The sequence below is a fragment of the Peromyscus leucopus genome, chromosome 5 (assembly GCF_004664715.2).
Source record: "Peromyscus leucopus breed LL Stock chromosome 5, UCI_PerLeu_2.1, whole genome shotgun sequence".
In the NCBI taxonomy this organism is placed as follows: Eukaryota; Metazoa; Chordata; class Mammalia; order Rodentia; family Cricetidae; genus Peromyscus; species Peromyscus leucopus.
In genome coordinates, this window is record NC_051067.1 from 81,264,400 (window position 1) to 81,274,968 (window position 10,569).

The following is a 10,569-nucleotide window of genomic DNA, read 5'->3' on the forward strand; positions in this document are numbered from 1 at the left end:
TGGTTCTTAGAGCCCAGTCAGGCCTGGAACTCTCTACATAGCTCAGTCTGACCTCGAACTCATATCCTTCTGCCTCAACCTCCCTAGTGTTGGGATTACAAGAGTATACCACTGTACTTGGGTTCTGGGGCTATCTTTATGGTAAGTATGATTCTTATTATATGTTTAAAAACATGATATAATTGTTGCTTTACATTTTTGTGTGTTTATTATTGAAAAAGCTCAACAAGGAACTAGAGAAACCGTTTTTTATTTTGTTTTTGATTGATGCTTCTCCCTATTTTCCTGAGGTCTGCAGTTGTCATCCTGTGTGGACCCCTCACCCAGTGTGCTTTCCTCTCACCTCCTCTGCCTGTGATTAGTAATTATCTACATGAGTGTGCACTACAAGCCAACATATTATAGTCACCGGCACTTAGCAACAGGGTTATAGCATGTGAAATTTGTCACTAGGTAATTCATGGTTATGAAAACGTCCAAGAATACACTGTCACAAGCCTGCGTGTGAGCCTATTAGCACATGAGCACAAATCTGTACAGCCTGTTACAACACTGAACACTGTAGTTAATTGTAACACCGTGGTATTCGCAGATCTCAGTATTGAAAGGTGCAGTAAAAATAATGGATACAAATGTCATGTCTCTGTAAGTCATTCTCCTAAATGGAGCTCCTGAGATAGCTGTTCTGGGTGAGTCAGTGAACAGCTGGTGAGCATGAAGGCTTCAGACACGACCATCCTACTGAGCTAAACGCCCTGTTCTTCAGCCTCACTAAACTTATTTTATTCTCTTTACACTGTAATAACTAATCTTAGCCTATGATAGGCCTTTTACACTATAAACTTCAAGGTTTTAGACTTTTTGACTTTTCTAATAATGCTTAGCTTAAACATACATTGCCTAGCTGTACCAACAATACTTCCTTTATATCCTGTTCCTGAATCATTTTCTACATTTTGTATTTATTCCTTTATTTTTTTGTTAAGATACACACCTTTGATTATTATGCTTTTCATCTGTACAGTTTCTGCTTGGTTCACATTTTAAGTGTCTCCCTCTTTCTCTTCGCTTGTATGATCTGCTTTCATCGCACTTTACCTCTTCAGCGAGGGTGTCTTTCTGTCGGCTGAAAGCAGGTGCTCTCCCTGGGAGCCTCTGTCACCTTCCAGTTTGTGAATTGGATTTTCCTGCCTTTTTTATGGGGTGGTTAGACAAAGGACAGCAATTTGGGTGTGTTCCCATTGTGTGCTTGTTCATTTTATGGTGGAGACCTGGAGAATAATAGCGAACTCCATTCCTTCATTCCTTCACCACCACTGCAGAATGAAGCGCTGTAGTCATTCACTAGTGAGCCTTGGTGGTGCCAGGTCTCACCCTGCAGTGCCAGCGATTTGGAGAGAGCTCCCTTGGACTCCACTTTCTCATGATCACACTCAGGAGTCAAGCTCCACTAACCACCAGATGTTTGCTCTTTCCTGTATGATGACAATGCCCTGGGGCACACATTGTCCCCTGTCTGCTCCAATAAACTCGGTCCCTTGGATGGATATTTCTGAGGTCAGTGTTTAAGGTTTTCTCTGACCCCGAAAAGGTTCTTCTTAGTTGTCCCTCTTGTCGGTTCTTTCTAGAAAACAAACTGCTCCAGGATGTGGCTTGTTGCTATTACCTTTCAAAGTTCTATTGATTTTCTGAGTGCATTTAAGCCTGAGCTTCCTTTAAACTCTGTTGCAAGTGCAATCAGCTCCTTAAAGGAGGGCTCTGAACTCTCAAGGCCTGCCTCTATTCTGAGTAAAAGCTCCAAGTCATAAACTCCAGAGCTGGGATGTGATTGGTGCCTTGCATCCATTATTCAAAGTTCAGGACATTGGGTGGGGACAGTGGCCTAGGTCTTTTTGGCTTGTCACACTGTAAGAAATGGCTTAAGATGACCACAAGGGAGGATACAGTCTTCTCAGCGTGCCTTGGCTTCCCAGAGCCTCTGCCCTAAGGATAGGTGTTTGGTGGAGTAAACACAGCAAAGGAAGATGGGAGAGGCCATGCACTCTCCTCCAGAAAAGCACAGCCCTCAGTTTGCAGTTCTGAGAACGGAATACTCGGTTTGGGGAGCATGTGCCATCTATTTATGCTGAGCTGGGAAAGGGAGAGGGCATGGCCGTTGTTCAAATACCACCACTCTTAACAAGTTTCTGGAGGTGTTGCTTAAATACAATTTTTTTTTAAATTCTTTAAACTTGCTGAGATTTTTTTTAACGGTGTTTTTTTTAAAAATTCACCTTAGCCTTGCTTTGTAGGAGAACAATGTCACCCGATGCACCACCTCATTTGAGAAGTGGAGTGCTCTGGATGCACTCTGACAGTCAGAAAGCAGTATGCAGAAGTAAGGAGTCATGTCACAAAAATAAAACACTGAACTGTCTGTCTGTTTCTTTCTTTCTTTGTTCTCTCACTGTGTAGCCTAGACTGGCCTCAAATTCACACAATTCTACCCCTTCAGTCCTGGGACCACAGACATGTACCACAGTGCCTAGTTGACCAATCTTCAATAAAAACTCAGTAAAATGTTAACAAAGTGAGGTGGCCATGGCTGGATCACAGCAGACAAAATGAAGTTCAATCCCTCTGTAACTTATGACAGAAGCAAGAGTCACAAACAGCATTTCAACGCACCTTCTCACATTTGGAGGAAGATCACATCTCCCCCTCTTTCCAAAGAGCTGAGACAGAAGGGCAATGTTCGATCTACACCCATTGGAAAGGATGATGAAGTTCAGATTGTCTGAGGGCACAACAAAGGCCAGCAGATTGACAAAGTGGTTCTAGTGTACAGGAAGACATATGTCATCTACATGGAATGAGTGCAGCGAAAAGGGGAATGGCAGAACTGTCCATGTGGGCATCCACCCCAGCAAGGTGGTTATTACCAGGCTAGAGCTGGGCAAAGACCACGAAAAGCTCCTGGAAAGGGCAGGCAACTCTGGACAAGTATGGAAGGAGAAGGACAACTACAAGGAAGAAACGATTGAGGAGATGCAGGAGTAGAGCCGCTTCATACACAACTTCCATTAAAGACTGCTCAGGTAAACAGAAAAATGTTGACAAAGTGAGTTAGGCAACATGTTTTTAAAATAATGACTGACTCATTTAACCATAATGAAGTATGCTCAGAATTCAAGGATAGTCTAATATCAGACATACTCTTTTTAAAAGAACACATTGCATGTTAATTTATAGTATATAGTACCACTTACTATTACAAGAAATAAAACTTCTATGTGTTTTTATGAATGCAGTATGTAAGTGATAAATGTAATAAAATGGACTGTATATCTAAAATTTCATAAAGGTTTGTCCCCGAAAGGAAAGAAAATGGAATAAGCTAGCAGACTCCAACTTGATCTGATGGTGTTTTTTTAGTAAAGAACACTAAGCTCTATTTATGTAGAAAGTATAGATAATAAATAGATTGGTGGATGATTGATGACAGATAGAAAGGTAGATAGATGATGATGATAGATAGATAGATAGATAGATAGATAGATAGATAGATAATACATAATAGAAAATACAACTTGCAGTGAGTATAAGCAACTCAAATGCTCCTGTAATTTTGAAACTCAGACTTACCCTATAGTTCCTGTTATAACTGGATGTCACCTCTGATGCTCCTCACACTCCTGTGATCCGTTCTCCCTTTGGCCCATCTGCCTCCTCAGTGAGAGTCAGGCTAGGAGCTCCATAATCCTGATTAAGTTCCCAGCCCCAGCTTACTCTCTTACCAGATATTCAGCCTTGGACGAATCATGTCTCCTCTCTGTGCTTCTCCTAATGAAATGGATTGATAGGCCTCCCCGTGTGAGTCACTGTGAAGAGCAGTGATCTGCTGTGGGAAATGCTTCATGCACAGGAGGTGCACAGTCCCTAAGAATGAGGATTACTATTGTAGTGGTTCTTTTTCTTCTTTCTCTCAGTGGACAGGAACACATTTTAAAAAAACCTAACATAGATACACATTCTACAGAGCACTCTGCCTCCCCACTCCAAGGCCGTTTATAAACTGTGCCCACAGCATTAGCTGCCATCACGGCTACAGAGCCTTCCCATGTGCAGTGTTTTTCTCCCCTTAATGGATTCTTTCCCATCCTCTTTAGGTTCTGCTCCAGATTAGAGGAGAATTTAATGCCCAGTGGCCATGGGTCTTAATAAATGCATAGCTTTTCCTGAGACCAGCTGTCTAAGCTCAACTCTAGAAAGGCGGCATTGTCCATGCCAGAAATATCGACCCAAGAGAGAATTATTTCAGACTGTTTCACAAAACAGCAACTAGCCTTGGCTCTAAAGCCCTCTCAACTTGGCTACAATTGCCCTCAGAACTAGTGACAGACTTAATTAACCCAGCAATTGCTTAGGGAGAATTACCATCTTTTCTTAGGCAACAGGTCCTGATCCTCAAGTCCAGATTTGTCAGGAGACATTAAAAGGAAACATAGTCAGGCCTGAGCCCCAAATGCCTGTCTACAGCAAACATCCTTCAGTTAAGCCCTTCTATCGCCCAGGAAGGACATCTGTCCATTTTTAATAAGAATTAACCCTTTCATTTCATTTTCCCTCTTTGAAGCTTAGGGTAAGAAATGCAGTGGATACTGATGAATGAGTCAGTCAGAACCGTTGCTTTGGGGTTGTAGAAGGTTTTCAGACACCCTCCGAAATGCATAGATAAGTCTTTTGATGAAACACTCCCGATCCCACAAGACATTTTTAGCCGGCACAAATGTTTATCCTCAAGTGTTTTCTATGTTGTCAGCACAAGCTGGGCATGTTTACGATGCAGGCCGCATCCAGCTTGAGTCCCAAATCTGGGCAGTTGTCAGAGAAGGCACCAGAAACTGTCTTGTCGGCATTACTCACAAAGCTGGTAGCAAGATCAATAGCTGCAGTTCACCGGGGAAGCTGCAAAGCCCAGCAAGGGGTCATTTTGGACGCAGAGAATTTAGTGAAAATGATGTGCTTCTTTGCAAAACCCAAAAGGCAGCCTCCTTGGGTTAACAAAGACGGCGCTGAAGCAGCAGCCTTTGGGCCAGAGGATCCCACCTGGGAATGCTTCTTCCTGGGAAGGAGCTGTATGGGAACACGGCATTCACAGGGAGAAAAAAAAAATCACAATGGAGTTGATGTCAGAGTTGGTGAGGCAATGTGATCTTGGCAGAGCTTCAAGGCTCAGAAGTGGGTACACCAACCCCCTTTCCTTCTCATCTACCTTCCTTTGGAGACCACCCCAGCTTCTACAAACTTGAGTCTCTAGAGACTCTACTTCTGTCACAGGTAGGTGTGGTCTGTTGGGAAGAAGAAGAAGAAAAAGGAGGAGGAGGAAGGAGAATATTGAAAGTATGATGTATTCACAGCACATGAGCATGTAGATGTGTAGTCACTGATGTGACCATGGATGTGCATATGAGTAGAATGTCAATGGAACTGGACTGTGTGTTGAATATTTCTGAGAGGCAATGCTATCACTTTTACTACACCTAGAAGTGTCTCTTTAACTGGGAAACTTCAAAATAAACATGTTAAGTAAAACAACCTAACCAATATTATGGACAAATCAACTAAAGATTTACTAATTAACTCACTTGAATGTAGATACAACACAAGATTTAACCATCATAAGGGAAGTCATTTCTTGATTGTCTACTGTGTGCACAATATAACGGTTTTATTCTGTGGATCATCCACTGAGTCATGTTATAGAAACATTTGTGTTGCTGCAACAAACCATCATGTCCAAGGCAACTTAAGGAAGAGAGTTTGCTTTGACTTGTAGTTCCAGAGGATAAAAGTCCATCATGGCAGGGAAGCATCAAAGTAAATGACAGTTGTGGTGGCAGGAACCAGAAGCTGAGAGCTCACATCCTCAGCTACAAGCACCAAGCAGGGAGTGAACAGGAAGTAGGGCCTACACCATAAACACTCAAAGCCTGCCCCGTTAAATACTTCCTCCATGAAGGCCTTACCTCACAAAGGTTTCCAAACAGTGCCACCAACTGGGGACCAAGTCTTCAAATACCAGAGCTTACAAGGGACATTTCTCATTTAAGCCATCAATGGCCATAAGAAGTGGGTAATACTTGTGTCTATTTTACAGAGGACCACTCCAGTCATTAGTAATGGCTCTCCAAGTGGAGTCCCAAGGCTGGCAGTCTTCCAACATCACCTGGGAACTTGCTAGGAATACAAATTCTTAGGTCCACTCTAGACCACTGAGTCATTTGGCCGATCCCTAGCAATCTTACATTTCAACAACACTTCCAGGAAATTATAATGTGTGCCAAAGTGTGAGAACATCTGCCCTTGGACGAAGTTTCTTGAAAGTCTTGACTGCACATTGAAGTAACCTAGATACCATTAAAAGCTGTGTGTAGATCCCAGCCCTAGACATTTTTATTTGGTTGATCTGGACGGTTTGGTTTGTCATCTGTCAGGAAGCTGTAATCAACAGCACCACTACAAGAGACATGGATTGTCCCGAGGTCCCCACAAAAAGATGAAAACTGTGGGGGGAAAGCTAAACTAAACTAAAATCTGAACCAAATGTAAACTCTATCCATACGTTGTCTTTGCTCAGAGTCTGGCTGAGGACTCTGAGGACCAGCAGCTGTGTTTTCTGAGAGCTTGTTAGGAGTGTGGAATCTCAACTCCTTGCCTCCACCTGAGGTAGCAAGTCTCCATGTTAACAAGATTCCCTAGATGAAACACATAAGCTATAAAATGGAGGGGGGACAGAACATTACTCAGTGAAATTATATCATTTAGTCATCCATGTTGGTGTAACTGTCTTTATCAACATGGCCATTATTATTTGAAGATATTGATTCAGTCCCAATCCAGTGCCTTTTCTCCACGTCATATCCTGAGTACTCTTGTCTATTCATCAGTGAATTAGCTGCTCGCTGGAGGTATGAGGAAGCCTACACAGCCCAGTACAAAACCAAAGTGCATTGAATTTTTAGACACGTCTTTCAAATATACAGTAGAGTCAAAAAGGAAGAAATGCTAGGACACAAACATCAAAATCTACTTGAGCCAGAAGACAAAATATCTTTGAGCTCCAGAACCAAGCCTGGAAACTTCAAGTCTTGAATTCCTGCTACAATGGGAGGTAGGGGAGGGTTGTGTGATGAGACGGCTATTCTCTACTCCAGAGGAGGTAAGAGTTTGTCACGCAGGAGAGTGAAAAATAAATTGGGTTATAATACTTGTAAGTGACAGAACTCAGAACTGAACTATAGAGCTACAGAGAGCCACAGAAATAAATTTCACTGCTGAAATGTAGAGACAAAAGTAAATTGCTCAAGGACACATGATATACAAATATTAACTATGTAAAATGTAACCTTGTCTCTCTCTCTCTCTCTCTCTCTCTCTCTCTCTCTCTCTCTCTCACACACACACACACACACACACACACACACACACACAGGCCTGTCAATAAAGAATACATGAAAAATTTTAAAGGATAAATATTATATTTGAAGAATAGCTCCCTCTGAAAAAGAGAGAATACAACTGGAGGGGGGCATAAAAGGAAAATATGGGACATACTCAATTTTACTATATTCTATTTCTGAAGATGGGAGGTAAGTCCTAATACCTGGGTCTTTGTGATATTTCTAATGTTTTGTGTATCTCAATCACCTAGTGTCTGTTTTCTTAGAAAAAAGAAAGAAAACAAAACAAAAGCAATTCTTACTTCTACTGTTTCAGGATTGGGGACTAACATTCTCATACTTAACCCGAGAACAGAACAACTGGCATTACACTTGGCAGAATCCGAATGGGTTGGAGGGTTGTCAGGATATGAATGAGCCCTACTCTCATTTTGGATGCCTCATTAATTTATTTCTATAAAAAGTCATATTAGTCACATTGGGACACACAAGTGTGTATCAATCAGTGTACACACACACACACACACACACACACACACACACACACACACACCAGGGATTCAAGAGTTTTAGAAAATGGTGGTGTAAATGGGGTTGTTTTGTGAGTCATCCCCTGTTCTACTGAAGCCAAAGACAGGAAACTGAAACAGAACTGTTGTCAGAATGAACCCAGCTGAAGTTACCCTGCGCCTACACACAGAAGCACTTGCCGGATGACAAGCTTTGTTCTAATCTTGTCGCTTTGGAACCTGGATTCATCGTGAGGATTCACAATAGTCCTGTGAGGTAAAGTACTGTTATCTCATTTCACAGACCCATCGAAGCCAGGGTTTTGCTCAAAGTCACAAAGCTAATCAAAGTCAGAGCCAAGATCCAACAAGGTCAGCTCTCTCCACAGCTCACACTAAACCGCTCCCTTCAATACCTTGCAGAAGTGACCAGCACAGAGAATGTCTTCACTCCATAAATTCATAAAGATTTTCTCGTAATCATTACCCCTTTCAAACAACAGGAACTACCTACCACATGCGGCAAGAGCTCTGTAGTTGAAGAACTCAAATAAAGGCAATCCCTCTGGCTAGAAGACTGTTTGAACCCCTTGCAGTTCCAAGGCTGATCACTGGGTCAGCAATGTCACTGGACATTTAGAGATACAGACCCAGAGACCCACTCTGGGCCTGCTGAAGCACAGCTCCTGTTGAACGGTTTTGATAGTGTGGGGGGAACAATGGACATAAACTAAGTCCATGTATGGAAACCGCACTGCCCAGTTTCCGCTCAGGTTCTTCACCACAGTGTAGTTTGGAACAAGTTTTTTAAGTTTGCTTTGCTTCAGTTTCCTCTTGTTAAAAAAAAATAGGAGATGATTGATACTGTCTTCAGAAAACTATTTTGAGAGTTACATAAGCCCCCCCCCAAAAAAAAATGGGAGAAAAAGCCAGGTGGTTGTGTCATATGCCTTTAATCCCAGCACTTGGGAGGCAGAGGCAAGTGGATCTCTGTGAGTTCAAGGCCAACCTGTTCCACAAAGCGAGTTCCAGGATAGGCTCCCAAGCTATACAGAGAAACCCTGTCTCAAAAAAAACAAGAGAGAGAGAGAGAGAGAGGACTTAGACTAGGTTCTTACGTTCACTGTGCATAGTATGTGTGCTTACTAGTCATCTCCATGTCAATTCTGCTCCTTAAAGGATGAAATGACAAACCTCCATGCCACACTCCCCCTGAGGGATCACAGAGTATGTCTACTGTGAACCTCAGCCTGAGTCTTAAAGCCAGAGCTCTGGCTTGGAGAGGGCATGCATCTTCTGCACTATAGCATCTGGGAAAGGGAAAAAAAGTTAGAGGGGGAAAGGTAAGCTACACAATTATTCCATGAAATAATATACATGAATGAAAAAGGGATCTGCTCTCAGGCAATGATGAGACACAGACCAGAAAGTCACGTTCTTCAAATCTGTTTTGCTTTTGACTTCATTAGTGTAGCTTTGAAGGCAACTGTAGCTCCTTGGAAGTTAAGCAATCTCCCAAAGCCCTCAGCCTACCCCTTAAGTAGACAGAACGGGGATTCTAGTGCAGGAAGTCGGGCCAGGGTGGGTCTCTAGATGGCCAAGTTCCATGGCTTTGCTCAGCTCCCACCCACTTCTCAGTGGTCTTTCATCTCTCAGAAAAGATCGGGTAACTGAGTTCACAGTGTTTAATCATAGCCATTCCTTCCCAGACCTCACTTTCTGCACTGCTTGTGTCTGGGAATAGACACCGTAAAAATGTGAAGAAAGAGCAAGGGAGACAGATTCCATTAGGAAAGCCTAGTGAGAGAGTATGTTCTCAAGTGTCACCCACCCCTCATTCTCTAACTGGATTCAAATAATTTTTAATGCCCATAAATATGGTGTCTCCCAAGAAGAGATCATCTTAAGCACTGAAAAACAGATTGATTTTATTGTCGAGGGAAATATGTTCAAATTCCACCATAACAACTATATTTTCATCACTGAACACATTTTGTTTTTTTGTCTTTTAGCTGGAGCACTTCCAATACACCATTCTACTGCTGCTTTTGAAGGGGAATTAATACACTCTTGCTAAGTTTCTGTTTATTTGAAACAAAACATGCAGGCAGAGAGAGAATTTTCAAGCAGGTGTTTGCCGTAATACAAATCTCACCCGCTCCCTCGTGGCCATTCCAGGCTCTTGTGGCCAATAACACCTTCAGTCAAACAGATCATCGGACTTAGAGAGTGACTCTTGAAATGCTTTCCAGTAGAGTCATGGTTTGGCTGCTCTCCACCATTCTGAAAGGAATCATATAGAACCATGTTAGCCTGTTCCAATGTGTTCTTTCGTCCCTCACTCAGCAATGTCTAATGAGTCCCTAGTAAGTATTAAAAACAAAATATTTTATCAGCAAATAAAAGTTTGCATGTCTAAAATACTAGTGTTTGTTTTGAAGAAGAACAAAAGAAAGGAAGGAAGGAAGGAAGGAAGGAAGGAAGGAAGGAAGGAAGGAAGGAAGGAGTGAGGGAGGGAGGGGAGGAAAGGAAGGAGGGAGGGAGGGAGGAAGGGAGGGAGGGAGGGAGGGAGAGATAGAGAAAATGATGTAAGTTTTGGTGGCTCTATTGTAACAGGG

General features: G+C 42.4%; 1 pseudogene; it reads left to right on the top strand.

Annotated features, from left to right (window-relative positions):
- The first annotated feature begins 2,603 nt into the window (after positions 1–2,603).
- On the top strand, positions 2,604–3,039 carry LOC114694565 (annotated as a pseudogene).
- The last annotated feature ends 7,530 nt before the right edge of the window (positions 3,040–10,569 follow it).